Genomic DNA, 22,784 nt, shown 5'->3' with positions numbered 1-22,784 from the left:
AAAATTAATGCTTTTTAATTTCTGCTTTTTTATTGCCTAAATGTCAGTTAGATTATTGTTTAAGAAATAAAATAATAATTTCAAATGTTACTTCGAAGAAGCTTTAGTTCTTTCAAAAGAGCATATTTTGATAATGTCAGAGTATAAAATATTCTTATAATCATTTAATTTCTCTGAAATGAATGACATCTTTGAAAAATTATTTTGTTTTTCCTTGATTTTGTTGGTATCTTATCAAATGACACATTTGCTTTACATATGAGTAGTTGCACCGTGCTAATCTAATGAAAATATATCGACGAGATCTGCGAGGAGTTGCTGCATGCAACCTTTTTGGTGATATAAATTAAAAAAATTATTTTTTCGTTAGTATTAAAAAAACTTCATTTTTCAGTTGCGTTAATAATAATTTATTCGAGTTCTTTTAAAAAATAAAGCAGCAAAAAATGTTACGTCATCTCCATATAAAAACACCAGGTGCTGATAACTTTCATAATGTAAATATACAATTTATTGGATAAAGTGTGGATGTCGTGTAGTTTTCAGCAATTAATGTTAATAACTTCTAATTTAAAATGCTTATATTTTATTCCATCACATATATATATATATTGTGATGTTATTTATTTATTTATTACTTTTGGTAATCGATAATATGTATCGAATTTTTGATTAAGAAACTCAACGATTTCAAAGCGAACAGTGACAAACATTGTACGGAATAAAATACTTTTATCTCCAACGCGCGAGACTGTCTGTCGGAATTTTTTAAAATATTTTTATCTTAAATGCTCTCGATACGTGTATGTATATGTAAATGAAAAAAAATTTCACCTTTGAGTGTAATATAAAATCTGAATGCTTTCAGATTATTATTTTTATTTTTTTGTGTGTGAGTTTGTGTGTGTAACTTTTATTTTAATAATATGTGTAACTTCTATTTGTTATTTTTTTATTATTTTATCTTTTATTTATTTATTTTGTACTTTCATTGGAATTAAATGTTTCTAGCTTCTGCATTTTCAATAGAAAGGATTGCCAAATTGTTAAGTCTTATTTGGCTGATTGTTAATCGAAGATAGCTTTTAACCAACTTTAACTTTGAAAGGCCTTCTCTTGCAAGAAGCAACTGAAACACTCACTGTCAAAAAAGTCTTTAGTGCCAACTATAAATTAGGGATTGATTCTTGGAAGTCCATTTCTACAATCAAATGAAATATTTTCAATGCAGACCACTTTTTTGCTTCGTCCTTTATCATATGCCTGTATATATGTACACTACGGGAAAAAAAAAAAAAAAAAAAAAAAAAAGTACAGTTTTGTATCTCTTTTGTATCTCCCGTTCTACTGGGCCGACTGACGAAATTCAGCTTGCGTTTTTCGTGTCTCGAAAGCGCGACTTGGGATATATATTAGATTTATATATATCATTGTTCTAAAACAGGTATTTTGACACAAAATCGGACTTCTGAAATGGCATGCCAATTTTTTTCCATATTTCGATTCGACTCGAATTATGCCAAACTGCCAAGTTTTATAAAAATCGCAGGAGTAGTTTTTAAAAAATTAGCTTCTCCATGATAATTGAATTTGATATATATTTATTAATCTCTGTTTTTTATTAAACTGACTTGATTCCTTCTTCCAGAATTCGAAATTGAGGCTTAATCCAAACATAATTCGCACATTTTTTATGTTTTTTTTAAATTTGTATTTTTAAATATTTTTATAAGTTTTTCGAAAAAACTTTTGCGTTATAACCTATAAAATCTTAACATCGTCTTAAAGTAGATGTATTTCTAGGCATATCTGCAAAAGATTAGAGTTTTTTATTCAACATTTTCTAAGATATATCCGAATTTACATATTGGAGTGGTTTGAAATTTGGCATCTTGTTTTTGAGCGATAATAACGCGAAATGCGGTTTACGCACTTTATTAAAATCATTTGGAAGTAATAACGATGACCTTTTTTCGCACTTGTCTGTAATGAAAAAAAGAAAAGGAAACTGTTTAGCTATAAATTAAGAAGTTCGCCAAGTAAATTATTCTTGGCAAAATCTGGAAAAATACGCCAAGATAAATTTTTGAATTTCTTCTCAAATTTCGGAAAAAAATTTACAAAATTTAATATTTGGACATAATTTGAGTCTTAGAATCTGAATATGGAAAAAAAAATTGGCATGCCATTTCAGAAAAAGTCTAATTCTGTCCTTTTTTTTTTTTTTTTTTTTTTTTTTTTTTTTTTCCGCAGTGCTCATACATTTAAAAACTTAAGGTTCTTCGAAGGCCTCTATTACAGTATAATAAAATTTGGTATCTATGCGTAAGTTATTTTTTACGAGTTTTAGAAATCTTGTACAGAATAAATTATTCTGTTTGGGTTTTAATTTCTTATATGTGTTATTGAAATTAATAAATATTTCAAGACCATTTTAATAACAACAGCATAAATAAAAATAGCAGTAAATTATAATTCTATTAAATTGTGCAAGCTTATTTAATAGATATTTTCTATGTTACAAGTAAATATTTCTCATGTCCTCCCCCCTTTAAAGCTCATTTTGATCACTTTGTTTGATAATGCTTTAGTCACAGCTATTGTGCATACTTACGTGAATATCAGTAATTTTGAGTGCTTTATTTTGAAATTTGCATAATTTAAAATTAAATTTGGAATTTGCTCTGCTGAAATTGGAGTTATGTGGGTTTTTATTTCCTAGTTAATTAAAATGCAGTTAATCTTCGGAATTATCAATTCGAGATCAGCAGTTAAAATTAGCTGCAGTTAAAATTTTTCTTTCCAGTGTTTTTAGAAACATAGTTTGCAGATACGCATACTGTGTACGTTTTGCGGTGAAACGATAACACTTAACAACAAAGGGAATTTTTTTATTTTCTTGATAAAGATAGTTACAAACAATAGCTTGATAGTTGCGACATTTATAGTTACAAACAAAAACAGTGTATTTCTGGAGCACTTTTTGGTATCTTTAAGCAATATTTAAAAAGAAATTTGTATGCCGTTTTGAACCAGATTCTAGAAAACGATAACGATTTGAACCAGATTCTAGAACGTTCAGATTTTTGTTTTTAAAGATGGCAATTATATACTTGTTTAAAAGCTGAGAAACTTTTACTTATGGTGTACCTGAGCGAATTATTACAGCAGGCGCCGCTTAATGTGATTGCGTTTGTCTGCAGCCATTTGGGTATCTTTGATTAGATTTAACTAATATCTGTTAAACGATGAGGAAATATAGCCTAAAAATAGCAATGGAATTTAAGTAATTTAGTATAAATATAACTAGGAACATATTAATAGGTACCTTCTTAGCATTTTAATTAGGAAAATGCATAAGCATTTGTATGAACTGTTCATGTTGTTGCTGTTACCTATCTCACTTGTCTGACGATGGTCAGCACAAGCCCACGACATTCAACGTGGCAAGGGATCAAATCCGCCTGTCGTTGGCAAGAGCCTTGAGCACCGTAGGTAACAGTCCGAATTTAGCTCAGTTCTACCCAACGAGATATACGAGGGCCATCCAGGAAGTAGATTACGTTTCCGTCTGTGTCCGCTAGGGGCGGGGCTAGCGCGGCCATCTTGGGGTCAGAGCGTTGCGCAGCTCAGTCTGCATCTAGCCGTGCTAGTGAGAGGTTCGTGCTGTGCTCCGTTCAGATACTGTGACGGTTTGAAATGTCTGCGTTAATTGAAAATCCCGCGAGCTACGAGGTGCGCTCAGTAATAAGGTTTCTGACTGCAAAAAACTGTAAACCGATAGAAATCTATCGGCAGCTTCGTGAAGTGTATGGGGACAACATTATCACTGAAGGTGGAGTGCGTCAGTGGGTCATAAGATTTCAAAATGGCCGAACCAATGTTCACGACGAAGATCGAAGTGGGAGACCCAGCATAGTGACCGCCGAACTTCTCGAAAAAGTCGATGCTAAAGTCCGTGAAAATCGAAATTTCACAATAACGGAACTTTCTTTGAGTTTTCCACAAATTTCGCGAAGTTTGTTGCACGAAATCATCAGCGAAAAGCTTGGTTACCACAAGTTTTGTGCAAGATGGATTCCAAAAATCTTGACAGAGGACCACAAAAATCAGCGAATGGCTGCAGCGTTGAACTTTTTGGACGCTTACCATAAGGATGGTGACTCTTTACTCGATCGCATCGTTACTGGTGACGAAACATGGGTGAAACATGTGAACTGTGAAACGAAATTGCAATCAATGCAGTGGGGGCACACAAGTTCTCCCCAAAAACCCAAGAAATGCATGCAAACAATGTCGGCAAGGAAGATGATGGCGACTGTTTTTTGGGACAGAAAAGGTGTAATTTTGGTGGACTTCCTGGAAAGAGGCACTACAATAAACTCTCAAAGGTATTGCCAAACTCTCCAAAAACTCAGAAGAGCAATTCAAAACAAGCGCAGAGGAATGTTGAGCTCTAAGATCTTGTTGATTCACGACAACGCCCGGCCCCACACGGCAAATGTCACTCGTAAAGTTCTTGAATCTTTTAAGTGGGAGTTGTTTCCTCATCCGCCGTACAGTCCCGACCTGGCACCGAGCGACTTCCACCTATTCCCAGCAATGAAGAAGTGGCTGGCTATGCAGCGTTTTGATGACGACGCACAGCTGCAAGAAGAGGTAACGAAGTGGTTGAAGGCGCAGGCGGCCGAATTTTTCGACGAAGGAATTTCCAAGCTCGTACATCGCTACGATAAATGCCTTAATTTGTATGATGACTATGTAGAAAAGTAGTATTTGAGTGTGGCTTTCATCTGTATATAATAAAATTTGTTTCCTATACTTTGTTTATTTTTTTTATTCCAAAACGTAATCTACTTTCTGGATAGCCCTCGTATACTGTTATATGAAGTCGTTGGTTCTACCCCAATTTTGAGAGAGAGCACCCCGTGATTCTATCGAGGAGGCTTCCGTCCTAAGGCGAAAACTGAACGGAATAATGCTTGCTCGGGTGGAAAATCTACTAATCAACAGCCTCCACTGCCAAAGGCGGCAGAATGAGTGACACATGAATGTACTTAATCAGTGGTCATTTGTTGCGCAGTTAGAAACTAAGAAGACATCTTGTATACAATGCATCAACTAATTCATTTTGGAACTTGTAACTTAATTTAAAAGAGTTAAGTCGAAGTAAAAGGATGGTGAGGTTACCATTGATGACAATTTACAATCAGAACTGAACCGGATATAGTAAATCCAATTTTAGTTAATATGGTGCCAGTAAGTTCTAATTCAGAGTTTACAAGTCACTACGATTCTTACAGTTGTCACTACGAGAGTCGTTTTACTACGTTTACAGTTCCCTACAAGCATTATTTATTTACCTAGACTCAACAGTCCCCCATATCTTTCCCAGTCATTATCAGACCTTTTTTGCATTCAATTACTTATCAAATTAAATTAGTTTAATTGAGCTTTCGGATTTTTATATTGAATCCCATATAATTTTGACACATAAGCATTATGCGATACTCTGTTTACAGTGACATGCATACAATATGCATTAAATACAATACAGTAATTATTGTATTCAGTAGAATACAGTACACCTACTATATACTATAGTTACATGTACTTTTGCAATGAACGTTCGATACGCACTCTTGGTTAACAAAATGCAGTTAAAATACAAGACACGTACAATATACTAAATACTTACAATTCGCAATATACGCATACAATGTGCACACAGCATATGCAGTTTTAATACCTATTAATACATAAAACCTAATCATTACGCTGTATAGATTGACATGCATACAATATATGATATTCAACATAATTTAAAATACTTACCATATACTATAAATGTACGTATAAATGCAATTTTCGTTCAATGTACTCTTTTAGTTAACAGTATACAATTAAAATACAAAACACGTACAATATACTATATACATTCAATTCGCAGTATACACGCAATTTACGCATACAATAGACACATACCATATACAATTAAATATTTATTGATATATAGAACCTAATTGTTACACTGTTTAGAACGACATGCATACATTGTGCAATGTACAGTTAAATGCAGTTCCCATACTATATACACATACAATATGCTATTGACATGCAGTGCGCAATATACGTACAATATGCAGACAATATACATATACAATATACAATAATATATAATCCAGCAGATAAAAACGTGATATTATGATAAGTAAATGAGTCTTCCACTGGTGTGTTTTAGTTGTTCCGAAATGAGTATCGTTCATTGCAGATCTGTAGTACTGTTGTTTCTTTTACTACGCTTGCATTTTTGTTGGTGTTATTTTCTTGCACGTTTGCGTCACACAGACTCTCTAAATGTGACTGCGATTTGCAAATATTATATTTAACCCATTTCGCCTTCCCAAATGGTTTTTTGTGACCTTTTTTAAACAGCGCTTGCACTTAAATTGATCATATAACGCTTTGTGTTCCTCTGAAATATTTAAATCGCAATCTTTTGAGAGGTGAGATTTAAGACAAAAGTCGCACATATAATTAAATTGAATTACTGATGTATTAAGAGTCGCCGCTGATGCCATTTTCATTTTAATTGGAGCAAAATTTTTACGATAATTGTCAGTATTTCTTTCGCTTGTTTTCGGAAGTGTTTGCTGATTAAGACCCAGAGTTAAGGACTTAAAATCAGAGTCTCGATATATTTTTTCTTATCGATTTTTTTAATTGGAATTTTATTTTTAATTTTTGATGTAGAAATTTCATTAATATTACCTGTATCTTTTATTAGAGAAGAAATTTTCAGCGCGCTTCTACTTCTTTCTTTAGAAACAACAATAACACTGTTGACTCTTTGCTGAAATTTTGTTCTCTGCTAAACTATTTTTGACTAAACTATTTTTTGGAATTTTGTTCTCTACTAAACTAAGTAGTAGATTGCCATAATTAAAATTAGTATCTAATGTTTCTAAACTTCTAGTTTGATCCGTTAATTCATCATACAGTTTTCTATATGATGGATACATCACTTGATATCCATCATACAGAAACTATGTAGATACATCACTTGAACGGCGTACAGGCTCCGAAGATAGGAGAATGCTCACATATGCTCTAATATATATATATATTTTTTTTTTTTTTTTTTTTTTTTTTTTTTTTTTTTTGTCAAATCTGTCAGTTAAAATTTCGTACCGGTAATACCACACCGATTCCAGGCTACAATTCTGGCTGTAAATCCGATTAGCTGCATGAGCATTTAGGAGCATTCTTTGTATGTAGCTTAAATACGAAGCTTGCGAACTTGCAGGGACATCAGGCTTTTTAAGGCTTCCTCGTTTATTTTGCTTTATCTCTTAACGATACTTGATTTTGCTTGAGGCCCATTGGATCTCATTCAAAATTTGTCCATTGTGACTTGTTGTCTACATTTTAAAATGTTTTTAAAGTGAGATATGGTTTTGTCATTGATACTTATGCTATAACTTGCTTTTGCTTTATTAGAGTGATATCTGAATGAAATTTTCCAGCTTGCACCATTTTGCACAAATTTCACGAACCAAAGAAATTGTTTCATCTGCTTTTTTCCCCTCTTCCTTTGAAGATACTTCCTTCACAATTGACTTTTATTGTTGATTTTGACGTCAGTCACAAAGCGTAATTAAACTTACAGAATCTCTTAAGTTACGAGGAATTACGTAACCCAAAACTGCTGAAAATGTAAAACCAAACGTCAAATGGGAATTCAATTAATGCTTGTAGTTAGTTGTACCTAAAGAAGTATTCGTCGAAATTCAATCATTTACTGTTGGTGTATTATTATTATTCTAAGGGCCCAGCCCCGGTCCTCCTAGTCGGCACAAGCTGGCCGTATGATAAAAAAATGGGTTGGTGTATATGTCTAAGAAAATTTTGTTTTGCTTGTTTAGAATTGGTTAGTTCCTTTGACTATGGAGAATTTCAAAACTCTTGATATCGAATGCAGCAGTGACTCTAAACGATTTCGCATTTCTAAACGAAAGCAATTTTGCCTTTGGTACTGAGTATCAAAAGCAAAATTGCTGTAGAGATTACAGAAATTATTTAATTATAGAAACATTTAAATTTATGCAGATAAGTTAAATTCTGCATAAATCGAAAATGCAGAGGGTGAAGTTATGAGAATAAAATATGAGATGATTTAATGTCGCTAAAGAAAAATACGTGGATATGTACTTTAAAATTATAAGTTTGTAGAGACATTAGGTATATTTTTGGAAGCAGGCAAGATGAAAAATGAGCAGTCGCCTTCGCCGGGAATTGAACCGCGGACCTCTGGAATACCGGGCCAGCGTGCAGAACCATTATACCACGAAGGCACTTAGGAAGGCGGAAGAAATACCTTATATACTTCTCCTTTTAAAGGGCGACTGGGATTTTTAGAGGACCCAATCGCCAAATCCTGGGTGAGGAGAATCATCATCCAACACCCTTTTAGTTCGGGCGCCATTGTAGAGACATTAGGATTTTTGGAAGCCGGAGAGATGAAAAATTAGCAACCGCCTTTGCCGGGAATCGAACCACGGACCTCTGAAATACCTGCCCAGTGTGCTGACCACTACACCACGAAGGCATGCTAGGAAGGAGGGAGTAATACCTTATAAAGTTTTTAATTTAGATGCAGCTTTTGAAGGATTTCGAAATCTCTTTGCATAAATTTCAAAATTTAACAAGTATTAAATAAAGCAGTTTTTTAATAAATTTTTACTAAAATTCAAGCAACGGTGTTCCATATTTTTTGAGGACTTAAACTAACATTTTTATGAAAAGCTGCGACAAAATTTATACACATTAAAATTGAAATTATGGATTTGAAATTTCAAGCAAAGAGGAAATTTTAGTGAAAAATTTGTTACTTTAGTTGGTAATGTCTCAGCTGTTAATATTGACGTATCAAACATCCTAGTTCAGATACTCAGAGGCAGTAAAAGGTAGAGGGAAAATGTCAACCAAATCAAATGTTTTTAAAACGAGACTTTTATTATCATTCTAATTGGTAGTATTTCAACTATTGATGCCAACTCATCAAACATCCTTATTCAGGCCCTGAACAAAAGTCACACTAAAAGCTAAAGGGAATGAACTTCAACGAAATCAGTATTTTTATCAGAATTTTCTGAAAAATTCTCAAAATTTATCGAGCATTAATTGAAAAATTTAATTTTTTTGAAAAAAAATTGAAAATTTTTGGAAAATCCTCTTTATAATTTTTAATAAATGTGTTTCGAAATATTGAATAATACATATTTAATTCTTTTTTTAAGTTTTCGAATGAATTCGGGTACCGTAAACGTGTAAAGATATAATTTAATATTTTCTTACATGTAATAAGTGTTATTTATATGTAATTTAATTTTCTTTCTGTATAATAAGTGCCTACATTTCAGCATCATCAACTGCAGTTCTCATAAATGTTGATTGAATAATGAGAGACTGTTGGTGAGAAAGCCGGTTCCAAAGTCATTGGGAACTTATAAAAGCTGAGCCACTTCATCGTCATATGGTAAGCTCACTAATTAAGTGTATTTTAAATTATAATTTACAAATATTGTTGTTTGGTGGGATTCCTTTTCTCCCCTGTCTCTCCCTTGTAGTCATCTTCTCCTCCCTTTTTTACACTCCCGTCCAAAAGTTAAGGAACATAATAGAAATTTACAGGATATGTTCACTAAACAGTTCTTTAATGAATGCGACATAGAATGTTTCTACAGTTAAACACAAACATGAATTACAACAAAAAATTCCACTCTTGGCAGAGAAATCCATTGTTGTAGAAATAGTATATCAGAGTTTTTTGAGGAAAAATGGGGTGGTAACATTACAAAATTGCGTTCTAATAAGGAATGTGTCCACCCCTAGTTGCAATAATTTAGCGCCAGCGACGTTCCATGCTGTTAATTACCTTATCGGTCAGTGAAATGAGAAGCAACGACCAGACACGGAGTAATCCTTGTTCAAGTTCATCTAACGACCTTCGAGGAGGACTTAAAGCAGTAACCTGTCTCCCAAGGTAGTCTCAAAGGTGCTATATCGAATTCAGGTCTGAGGGTTGAGCTGGTCGTTCCATCCGCTTCATACCATGACCCTCAAGATATTCTTCAGCAACCTGAGCTGGGTGTGGTCGCGCATTGTCGTCCATCAGAAGAAATCCAGGACCAATAGCAGCGGCATATGGGCGGACATATTGATCAAGGATTTTGTCTCGATATCTCACATCGGTCAAAGTTCCTCCATGGAACACATGCAGGTCAGTATGACCATCGAGAGAGATCTCAGCCCAAACCATTTTTCCACCACCTCTGTAACTGTGTCTTTCCGCAATATGAGAGTACAGGCGTCTGCGCATTGAAGTAGCTGATATTCTTGTTCCTGTTGCCACTAAATGATTTGTCATGAGCTGAGGCACAGTAATGTTACTCCTTCTTCGGGCCGAAAGAGCTAAATAACGGTCTCTCTCAGGTGTTGCAACTTTAGGTCTGCCTGGAACATGTCTTCTACACACAGAATCCTCGGATTCAGACTGATTCCATAGTCGGTGGACCACACTACGAGAGACATTGAGACGTCTAGCAGCATCAGCTTGTGACATCCCCATTTCCATCCATCCGATCACCCGTACCTCAATGAATCGGGTAAACGACTTCTTCTGGACATTGATAGACTCTCCTGGATATTGTATACGAAACTGTAATAACAACTGAAGATGAACACTCTCGAACAAAAATTACAACTTTTGCATTTTTTCTCCAACTCCAATAGCTACCACTTTTACTTTATAGAAATAAGTATTCATTTCTATAAAATAAAAGTGATAGCTATTGTTTTTGCATATATTTTCTTAAACGTCGTTACTGTCATGCATATGAACTGTGAATTTAAACGTTACTGACATTTTTGTAATGGTGAGCTTTGAAAAATATGCTGTTTTTTAACTTTTGGAGGGCAGTGTATTTCCTTGTAGAAAGTAAAGGAAGTATTGTAATCGCGAAAAATATCGGTTATCAGATTTCAGTAAAAATATCCATTTTGACTTACTTTTTTTTTTTTTTTTTGTGTGTGTGTGTGTGACGTACAGATGTCACGCAAAAAAAAAATAAATAAAGCACTTTTTTCAAAGAAAGGAGAAAAAAAAAAAAAAAAAAAAAAAATTTTTTTCCAAATGGATTGTAAAATGGATTTTTTCGTGCCATCTGTATTTACATTTTTACGTGTAAATACAGATGGCACGAAAAAATCCATCTTGTATAATTCAAAAATGATTAATGCAACCACCTTACCCACCTTTAAAGTCCTTACCCGGTCTGTAATTTCGCAACTGTTGGTCGTAGTCATATATAATTTTAATTACAGAAGTGGTTTTTTTTTTTTTTTTTTTGGTTTTAAATGACGAAAATATTCATATTTTCGCAATACCAAACTTTAAAATAAATTTTCGACAAATATTGAAATCTAACTTTTAATGCGATCTTCCGGTTCCTGTACTTACATTTAAGAAAGTTTTATACTCGTTATGGAAAAATAAAATTATAAGAAGTTTCACTCCGTACGACAAAAGCAGACCGGGATATTTAATTTCAAATTTGGCAATCTTTGGTGTCATTTTCAACTTGCCTTGAGGGATCGGTTAATTAATTTAGAATAATTCGAAGAAATAAATTTCAACAAAAATATATGTAATTTAATAAGCCATACAAGGAAGTCATGTGGTGTCGACATCAGACTTTTTTACTTTTTAGCATCAGTTTCCTCTATGTTCTTTACACTGATAGGCTATTAAGAGGTTTTATTTTTTAATTCTTTTTTAATGTATAAATTTAAGGTATTTGTATGAATGAATGAAAGGCTAATTCGCACTTATATATACCAAACAAAGTCCTAGGTCCGAAATCCGGAATCATCGTGATTTCAGTGATTCCGTAATATTCGATCATCAGTTTGAATATAGTAAGATGACATGCAGATATGGCAACATTGGGGCTTCACTTATTGTTTAAGTGAGATAGAAAAGTGCTGATCTCCGTCATAACCACTCAAGAGCCAAAAGTGTGATCTTTTCATCATCAATGTATTGTTCAATCAGTATATTGTCGCTGGCCGCAATATGATTCCCTAACCAACAGGCGTTTGAAAGTGGCTTGTAGGAATTTCAGTCAGGGAGAAAAATCGCATTTACGGTACACCTGCTTCCTTTTGTTGAATATTATTTTCTCCATTTCTAAACTTTGCAGGAACAGTTTTTAAATTTTTTTAAATTTTAATTATTTATGTATTTTTTGGCTGGTGGTTAGGAGATCCGGATATTATATCATACGGCCGTCCAGTTTCTGGAGAAACTGGACGGCCGTGTTTTGGACTTCGTACTTTACATATTTGTTTGCTTCGAAAATAATATAAGGAGTGAAAAGCGAAGCCATCCCCCGTTTAGGCTATCGAAGATATATTGTTCGACATCTGGCGAAGGCATTCTTGATTTCTGACGTCATATTAGCTGCAGAAACGAAGAGTTTTTCTTCAGATAGAAATCAATTTTATGAATATTTTTAGTAATAATGATAGAAAAAAATATTCAACTTAAATATATGATATTTTAGGTCTTTTAAAGCTAGCCTGGAGTCTTACGCATTTGTGTCACTTTTGGACCCAGAATACTGGTAATTTTGTCCTAGACTTGATTCCCGGCTCGAGCGGGTTTGTTGGTTTCCTGCGTGTTTCCATGGTCCCTACGTTCTTGAGCCTGTCTCGCAATATCTTTGAAATGGACTTTTTCTAGTCATTTCTAGACATTTCTAGGCATTTTTCTAGTATGTAAGCACAATGAGCTCTTTCGCGGCGACCATCTCTTAAAGACAGTTTATGAAAATGACCAAATTTCCGAAAGCGTAAATAAGCAATGGTACAGAAGATAACTTCTCTAAGGCAGCTACTTCGAAAGAAGACCAAAACCATCAGGTGATCGTTTTAGACAAGATTCACTGTATTTTGTTAAAACTTAAGTGTGTGCTAGATTTAAGAACTTTTTAAATTTTTCTTTTTTAATTATCCTTTTTTTAGTTCCTAAACCCTTTTTTTTTTAGTTCCACGCATCCCTTTCATCCTTAAGAGAAGATCACCCCCTCCCGTTCTTTCCCAAACTTGAAAAATACATATATGCATTTATTTAGATTATTTTCTAACGTTTTATAAATTAAACAACAAGAAATATAGTAAATGTTGGTAAACTGTAAAAAGTAATTTTTAAAGTAGTAAAAGTGTTTTTTATGTATATAAAATAAAAAAGTTTAAAGTAAAAAATAGTTTTTTTTAATTATTATTATTCATAAACTAAAATTAAATACTTAACAGCTAAATAAAAGTCTGACAGCATCCCCTTCTGGTTGAAAACCCCCTAGCCGATAGAATTCGTTACTCAGATGGTTGAATCATAACAAATTTTGTGAATTAAAAAAAAAAAAAAAAAAAGAAAGAAAATTGTAGTTGAAAATATATTTCCCCGTATGCGTTAATGATGTTCTAACGGTATTTGTCATCCTGGATGACGTCATTACGTCTTAACCATTGATCTCGCGTGGAGCGTGAAATTAAACCAGTTTCGTGGGTGTCCGCAGGAAATGCTTTTGCTGTGATTCTCTATACAGCTATGTGCGTGCGTGCGTGTGAGAGAGAGAAAGAGAGAGAGACAGGAGAAGGTGAGGAACAGACTACCATTCCATCTCGCTGAATCTCAGCTTTCGAATTTTCGCCATTTCTATTTGCGTGACACTTTTTTCTTTTGTTATCGTCATTTTAAACCATCACAAGATCTATCAGGAATCATTCAAAGGATGGAATGAAAATATAACGAATCTTATCTTACGTAACTATTTATTTTGAATGTTTACTTTTAGCTTATTCAAACCCTTGTTTGCTAGTGCTATTGTTTAACTTGCTTATCTTAGCACATGTCACTTGAGCATCTGATGAGTTAATTTTATACATCATATTCATTTTGATACAAAGCCATCAGATAAAATGAAGCTTCCAATAATGCAAATTTCCATGTTACACCAAACTGTTTCATTAAAAGGTTCTGTTTTTACTACTTTGTGCATAGTAAAGGAAGTATTGTAATCGCGTCACATTTCGGTATCATGTTTCAACGAAAATGTCCATTTTGAGCGCTCTCGAATCCATCTCTCTCTATATATATATTTAGGGGCATGACAACTGTACGTACAGACAGAATAAATTACTCTTTTTTTTTCCGGAAGCCTATTATAAAAGTATTATTATATTATAAAAGTATTATTATGGATCATTAGTATTATTATCAGCGTCAGTTACTCATAAAATAATTAAAATATTTTAAATTGATATTTATGTACTTTCGTATGCATATTCATATATTCTCATATTTTAAAAGTATACATACTGATACTAATTTATCTTTACGCAGAATTTCATTCATTCAATTTTTCCAATATTAGCTTTCTATTCATTGTAATTCTTTTTTTTTTTTTTTTCCCTTTCCCTAGGAAATAATTTTTAAGTGCTGCCTTTCTCTTTTTCTCAAAAACTAAGTACTGCAGGTAGCGACAACACAGGACACTTTTCTTTTTTTAAGTATTTTCCGTTGCGAACACTCTCTCAATGCAAATCCAGTTTTAAAATAGCCTTAGTTATAATTTTCATGTAAAAGAAATCTCTTTCTCTGAATTTAAGATCTAAGTTTTCCACTGTGCAGCTCTGTTCAGTAGGCGAGGTGACGAACGCAGTGACATCATATAACATTCAGTATATTTCCCAAGAGCGTTCGTGCGTTACCACCTACATGCACCTACATAGATTGGTTCAGTTCAGTTGATTTGGTTTTTGGCAGGCTTTAATCGATCTCCGACTTTTACTGCCGGTAAATATTAGTTAAAGGAGATATCCTTCACGTCAACAGGCGAAAAACATGTGCATAAAACACGTAATTTGGAAATTAAGAAGAATTTTTGCTAAGCATCTGGTCATTACTTCTGATTGGCTAACCGTTCGAACTGTGACCATAACTTCGTAACTAAGTGACGATGATTCGTCCGAGCCAGTCACGCGGGAGGTCACCCTTCCAAATACTGACCCGGAGAGGAACCGCTTGAAAAATTAAAGATGGAATGAGTTACCTGGTATTTCGAGTAGCTTGACAACGTATAATCTTCAGATTCCGCGAACTTAACATACTTTGCAGCTTGAAAACCTGCTACGAACTTCTCTGCAGTGTTTTTTGCTGCACAGATCTTCTGTATGCTTGTGATGAGTGCACTTAGAAAACTTCTGATCTTTTCGTCCTGCAACCAGGCTATTGCTTTCAACAGTTCTAGGGGGGAGTCTGAATTTTCTGCTTGGCTTTATTGCTGTACGCTGTCTTCTGTTCTCTTTTCTGCTTTAGTTTCTATTTAAATCAGTTGAGGGCAGTCGGCTAGGGTGGGTACTGGCATCTTCTGATTAGGCTGAGGCTTCTTTCTCTCGAAACGTTTTTTGTAAGCCGCAAACCCATGGTACGAGCTTACATATGCTTCTTGACAAAATAAGCAGGTGGTTTTTTTTTTTTTTTTTTTTTTTTTTTTCATCTTTCAGGTGATATAACTTGCTTCTGTGGGATTGCCCACACTTACAGCAGCGTTCTGGGTTAGAACAAAGGTGCTGGGAGTGCCCATACTCCTGGCACTGGTTACACTGCAGGGGTCTCTTTTTTCGGCGAGAACTTTTCAACTCGAATATTTAATCCAAACATATTATTCAGTTGGTGAATTGCAAAACCCATCGCTTATTTCTTCAGTTCTACCAGGAATATGAGCAGCTTCTCAAAATTATTCTTTCTACTTCTTTTAAACTGTCTCACTTTGGTATCTTCCCCATGTGTATCAGATCTTGTAGAATTGCTTCTTCCGTAACCGTCTCGAGAGATTCTTAATCACCACTGTTAAAGGTTTTTCGCTCTGCATCTAGAAACAGACTGGTTCGTTTCGTCTGTCAAAGGGATGGCCCAGCTTTTCTCTTTCTTTAAGCCTATCTAAATACGGGCACAGAAATTATCACTTTGTTCTCAGCTAACCCTCTCGGGAGAACTTTTTCTCGTATCACATTTTGTTTGACAGCTAGAACAATGTTGGCAGGGGCCTTCGTCAGAAAGTGTTGGACTCATCTCTTTGTTTTCATACCTACACATGTTTCGTTAACCGCTTGTAGAATCGATCAATTTAACAGTAGTAAATAGGAAAACATTAGCAATTCCCTTATAATGTATTTCTCCCGCCTTCTTAGCATGCCTTCATCGTGTAGTGGTCAGCACGCTGGGCGCGTATTCCAGAGGTCCGTGGTTCGATACTTGGCGAAGGCGTTGCTCATTTTTCACTTCTTCTGCTTCCGAAAAAATACCTAATGTCTCTAGACCCTCACCGGAATTCGAAGTGCGGACCTCCTGATTATGTGCTACCAGTTACATGACGAAGGCACGCAGTAAAGAGAGAGAAAATTCTTTATAATTTCAGCTTCTCGAATAGTGTTTCGCATTTAATGAAGACTACTGCTTAGCTTCAGTATTTTATGAATATTTTTGCTTTTAAGATTTAACTTTAACATAATGAATAATAGGACAAATGTTTTCTGAAAATCTGCGTCGTTAGACATATATATAATGGTGAAACATTCGATAAAACTGCGAAAATCTTGCATTTCAAATATTCCGAACTTAATTCCATCAAACTAACAAACAAACAAAGATCTGTAACGAAAAGTTATTTGATTTTCCCACAATCCTAAGGGCTGTTATTACCAGCAAAGCTGTCATCTCCGTAACTGCTATCATTCCTCACATAATTACTATGCTTGTTTCAAGAGCTTTCATAATCATGTAAATTTGTAATGAAATATCAAGGATGTTTATTTTTCTTCGAACTCTGAATTTAATTCCTGTGCCTGTTTTAATTCTATTCCCAGTAATGTAATTCTCTTTCTTCGAAATTCAGATTTTTTTAATTCGTTTTCCTGTTTTATCGTTAAATTACCCTGATTATTTACACTTTTAATTAGTTCTTGATGCAGGAGTTTCTTTTGTAGCTGTAGGCTTTCTGTAAATTAAGCGTCTTTGATCCTTGGAGCAACTCTTTTTTAAACGTTAAGTGTTGCTGATTTCATAAATTTTCATGAAGTCTTAAGAATTCCATTAAAACATTCATTATACGTGTCTGACTTTGCTTGCTGTAGTGCATTTTTAAAAAGCTGTCTCAGATTTTGGTTATTTTAATATTAAATTATGTGTAATTTAATCATATTTTACTCTCGATCTTGAAGTGTTTCATTTGTACCCACTTTTCTCGTGCGTGGCTTGAGGTAACATTACCATTTATGCAAAGTCTTCTAAAAGAAATCTTTATTGACGCGCGTTTCATTATAAAAGCTTATTTATATTTAAAACCCTGTTTCAATTATTTGGAACCCATTTTTCGAATATTTTGATTTTCCCTAATGGCTTAGCCGTTCTGCGATGGTATTTGATTTGTTGGATAATTGGCTGGACGTGCTATCTATTTATTTAGTATTTTCAATCGCATTTCTCTATGTCACGACTTGAAGAAAATTAATAGCATATTCTGTTCTTCCCCTGGGCGAATTGCCAAAGCTTTCCCTTTCTTTAATAGCCGAATGAATTACATTTAAGAATAAATTGATATTCTGTTTCTATTTCTTTCTCTATTTTTCACTGAGATATTGGAATCCGCGTTGTAAGCTTTGTTATTAGCCTTGAGAGAAAAATAACAGTTGCCAACCTTAAAAAAAATATTGCTTGCGCATGCGTATTCTTAAATTTCTAAAGCAGTAAATAAGCCCCCCCTATTTTCTTTTTCCTCCCGCCGCTGGAAATTGAGTTTGTTTTATGCAAATCCCAGAGTTATTGCTGAAGTTCTGCGTAGAGAACAGGCAACTAAATGAAATATTGGAGAAAGGAGGAATGAAAGCTTTTCGATAGCATCGTTTTTGTTATATTGTAATCGTAAATAACTTTTTTAATAAAAGAAATCAAGAAAGCATCTTAATTGTTTTTTTTAACCTTCCCCTTAGTTTTGAGTTTTAGAAATCATCAATCTGTTTTGGAGGATAAAGATAATGATTTGTAGCTTCTTTAGATATAAAAATGCTTTTAAATTGAAAGAGATTATTTTATAATTTTTTGAGCAAAATTTAAGCTGGTGTTCTGGAATTAATTTATCTTCTCACCTGCTTTTGGTAATTAGAAAATGTTTAATCATACTCTTTTGAATAGAGTAAGATAGTTTTGTTGAATTGAATGGAAAATTCAAATGAAACGCTTTTTTTTTAGTAAACAGAGTCTTAGATCATGGACTCACCAGGAGCCGCATGGTAAAATCGTTGGTTTATAACTCGGGCTCAAATCTCAGCAGACAGGCTGGCTACTTGAGACTTTTCATGGTTTTATCATCATCAGTTGCTTTTTACTTCCTTGTACGAAGTTAAAAGGAAGTACTATAATCACGAAAAAGTTCGGCTATCATATTTCAACGAAAATATCCATTTTGACGGCTATCGAATGCAATTTAACAATGTTTTTGCGTGACGTCTGTACGTAAGAACAGAATAAAGGACTCTTCCCCCCCCCAAAAAAAAATTATAAAACATTTAAAATGAATTCTGAAGAGAATCTTTCGTGGCGTCTGTGCGTACGTACACGTACGTACGTATGTATGTATGTATGTAATTTATTTTATACATCGCTTTATATTAATTGTAGTATTTGAATAGAACATGTGGCAACGATTTGATAATTATTCAGATGATATAAATTTTGTGCATTCTGAGTTATAAAATGAACTCTTATCGTCATGCGCCCTTTAGGCTTCATTCTCACTGAGCCGACAAAATTACACTTTTGTGTAATAGTTCCGACGATATGTTTATATGAAGTTATAAAATGAATGAAATATAACGCTGTTAACTGAACATAGCACCATATAATGTCTCTATGGTAAACAAATATAGTGAATTTTAAAAAGTGGATTTAATCTATTGTGGTTTTCGCGCTATCGATGAAGTAGATTTAATTTAATCCAATAAGTTTAAATGAAATACCAGAAAAAAATGCCTATAATTTAATATTCTGTGCAAGGAAATCATGTGGTGTACACATCAGATTTTTTTAAAATCCGTATACGAAGTAAAGGAATCGCGAAAAATTTCGGGTATCATATTTCAAAGGAAATTTCCATTTTGGTCGTTCCATTTTTACTACTTTTTTTTTTTGTGTGTGAAGTCTGTATGCACGGAAGAATAAAGTTTCCACCCCAAAAGGATTTGTAAAGTGACTTTAAGTGGGCTTTTTTTGTGTGAAGTATGGACGTATGTATATCGCATAACTCAAAAACGATTGGCCGTAGACCCGTGAAATTTTGCATATAGGACTGCTATAAAATCTAGTTGCGCATCTCCCATTTTTACTGCAATTGGCAGACCACCCACTTCCCATACCCGGCCTTTATTTTTGCAATCTTTGTTCGTAATCATATACTTCTAGTTACGAAAGCGTTTTACATGATGAAAATTTTCATGTTTTTGCAATGGCAAATTAAAAAAAAAGTAAAATAACGAAATCTAACATTTAATGCGGTTTTCCTACCTTTTACTTATATTTGGAAAACATTTATGGCTTAGTATGGTTTATTTGATCACGGCAAAGCACACGAGGGCTATCTGCTAAGGGGAAGGATGCTTTCGTGGAGGGCTTTCTAAGAGAAACTGACTCGTTAACATGATACACTTGAGGGAAATTACGAAAACGCCCATGCAGCCAACCCGTTCGCCGGGTTTCGAACTACCACTGTTCAGCGGCTTTACCGCTCGGCCGTTGTTGGGCCGGGAAAGATTTATGCTCGTTATGCAAAAATAAAATTATATGAAGTTTGACTCTCGTACGACAAAAATTGAGCGGGATATATAATTTGAAAATTTTCAATTTTTTATTTCATTTTCAACTTGCCTTGAGAGATCGGTTAATTAGAATAATTCGAGGAAATAAGTTTAGATGAAGTGCAGCAAAAGCTCCTTTCATTAAGCAGTCGGTATTAATACCAATAGTTTTGATGACGAATTGGGAACTATTCATATTGGCCTGAACTTTCGTGTATATTTTTGAAACTGGAACGAATTATTAGCCTTCATTGGACCGAGAAGAACCAGCAAAGAAAAGTTAAATAAAATTAATATTAAAAGCATAGTTTTTGTTAATCTGGAGAACGATGCCTTAAACGTAATGGTGATGTGAATGAACCGTAAAATGCCTAAAACAGAATGAATTTACAAAATAAAATTTCGCGTTAGTAATAAAAAATATAACTGAAATGTTTTTCTAATTTGGCGAAAACCACAAAGCTTAGAAACGCTCCACAATGATTAATCGATCGACGTTCTATTTATAAGATATTTTCCCTTCCTGTTATTATCTTTTAATTGTATTTTAAACTTTTTTCGAAACTCTCCTCTGCATTTTTGGAATCTAGAATAGAACTGATGTTGTTGAAATTGGTATAATTTATCATCCTTCAAAGTCTTTTTTTATTTAGTAATAAGCCAGTGTTTAATCGCAAATAATGTACTATCTAATCTCGCCTTAGATGATGGGTTTGTAAGAGTCTCATCGATGTACTTTATGCAGTTAAGCATAGTTATATTATAAACTGATCGCTTAGGATTTCACTCTGTGATATTAGCAAGGATTAAAAGAGTCCATAAATATGAAGCCTATGCAGTGCTTAATTTCTAAAATTAGAAGTGCCGGAGCCCCATGGAAGACTGTGAGGAATGAAAATAATAATAATAATAATAATAAAATAGCTAAAAATTAAAATAATTAAATGTAAATTACGGGAAATGTAAAGATACAAAAAGAAATTTATTAAATTAATTATGGAGGAAAATTTAATGGAGAAGTGTAGCTTTGAAAATAAAAAGTTGAAAAGTTCAAGACATGATCGCGATGCCCTGTCGATATAATTCTAGCCGTCAAGCAAAAATTTTCCTGAATACGATTTGGTAAAACAACATGAAAATAAACGTTGTGGTTGTTGTTGTTACTTATGCTGACTTGTCTGACGTAGTCAGCCTAAGCCCACGAAATTCCTCATGGCAAGGAGCGCTAGATACGCCTGGCGTTGGCAACAGCCTTGAGCACCATACAGCTGGCAGTGCGATTTAGCTCTGTTCCGCTCCCAATTTTGATGGGGAGCACCCGGGGGGATAGACAAGACTTCTTGGTACAAGTGACAGCAGTGGTCCCACCGATTGGTTACATCATTCAGGAAGTCTACAGGATCTCTGCAGTAGTATATCACTAGCGTGGAACGTGCACGACCAGGGCATCACTTTTAGTAATTTTAGGAACATAAAATTCGCCCTCTCTCTTAAATTCATTGCATATCCTGGAAAAAAAGCCTTTGACATATGATTGGGGGCTTTTCTCTCCTTAGAAGTCTCAACCTGTGTGCGAGGGAAATATAAGCCTGCATTTTCAAGTTAGAATTGATTTTTAAGGCATATATACTATTAAAACATAATTTATCTTTTAAAATTATGGTTCATTTACATAAAGGAAGCTCCGATGCGCTCCGACTGAAATTATAATTTATCTCGAAAGCAGAGAACTGAGCCCCGGTACAGTTTAAGCACTGAGCCTTTTAAGCGCTGAGCCTATAAGTTATATTAGCCTTGCAGGAATATCTTTCTTGATGTTTTCGGCGAAGTAAGGATTGCATAACACATAGAAAATTTTACTTTTGCGAAGACGCTTTCGCAGTGCCTTTCTGACAATTTCTGACAATAAAACTTGCAGAGAAATGACTGATGTCTAAAGAATTATATTCCCTTAGCCTTGATAGACATAGATTTACGGAATTGGTCTTCAGTTCACCAGTGGCAGAATGGGTAAAATCATTAAACTCGTCTCGACTTGGGTGCTCACCGATCGAATACTTGTGTATAAAGTGTTCTGCATGTGTATCTTGATTATGAGCCAACTCTTCTCAGAAACTCTTCCATCTAACATCCATTGTAAAGTAAATAGCACCCGAGTGCTTTATCATAATAAATAACTTACATCTATGTGAATGTATTGACAGGTAGAAAAATATATTTTGTATTTTAATGCACAATAGTTAGTGTGTAATGAATTTTCTTCCTCCTTACGCGTGGCTATGTAGTGTAGTTGGAAGCATGTTCGGCTAGCAGTCGAGAGGTCCAGAGTTCGAATCCTGGTTAAAGCATTGCACATTCACGTTTTCTGTTTCTATAAATCTAATACCTCTAAAAGTAAACGAGTGGATTAAATATTAATGTTAACGAAAAGCAAGTTAAAATTATGTCAGAAAAGGCGAAGAGGAGAAAAATGTGGGGGGGGGCGTGGACGCACTCAGCTAATCGACGTTTATTAATGTTCAACAATATCTTTTTTTTTTAACCCGAAACATCGTGTACAGTGAACTTTTTAATTAATTTCATGAGTTGATTTATTTTGTTAATTTCACTGATCATTGTCGCGCAGTATTGTAAAATAAAACAATAAAATAATTGATCCACTTTCGTTTAATCTTTATTTAATATTATTTACTTATTATTTAATTTCGTTTAATCTCATTGCCAAGTCACAAAATGCAAACTTTAAAATTTTATTTATTCTCTACTTAATTCTTCCACTCTCATTCCCAAAATTTCATTCGTTCGCTCAT

The 22,784-nt window shown here is 34.1% G+C and overlaps 1 protein-coding gene across 1 annotated transcript in view; it reads left to right on the top strand.

Moving 5' to 3' along the window:
* The window catches only part of Evi5 (ecotropic viral integration site 5), a 372,412-nt gene that overhangs the window by 33,013 nt on the left and 316,615 nt on the right, over window positions 1-22,784 (top strand). Inside the window, exon 2 of the mRNA XM_085806704.1 lies at window positions 9,423-9,538. The gene's annotated coding sequence lies outside the window, so the exon portion shown is untranslated. The remainder of the gene's footprint in view (window positions 1-9,422; window positions 9,539-22,784) is intronic.

This window comes from Stegodyphus dumicola, chromosome 12 (genome assembly GCF_044657685.1).
Source record: "Stegodyphus dumicola isolate Sdum_Otavi_A_Nest chromosome 12, ASM4465768v1".
Taxonomy (NCBI): Eukaryota; Metazoa; Arthropoda; class Arachnida; order Araneae; family Eresidae; genus Stegodyphus; species Stegodyphus dumicola.
Note: the sequence above shows the minus strand (reverse complement) of the source record. Positions and strands in the feature narration are given on the sequence as shown.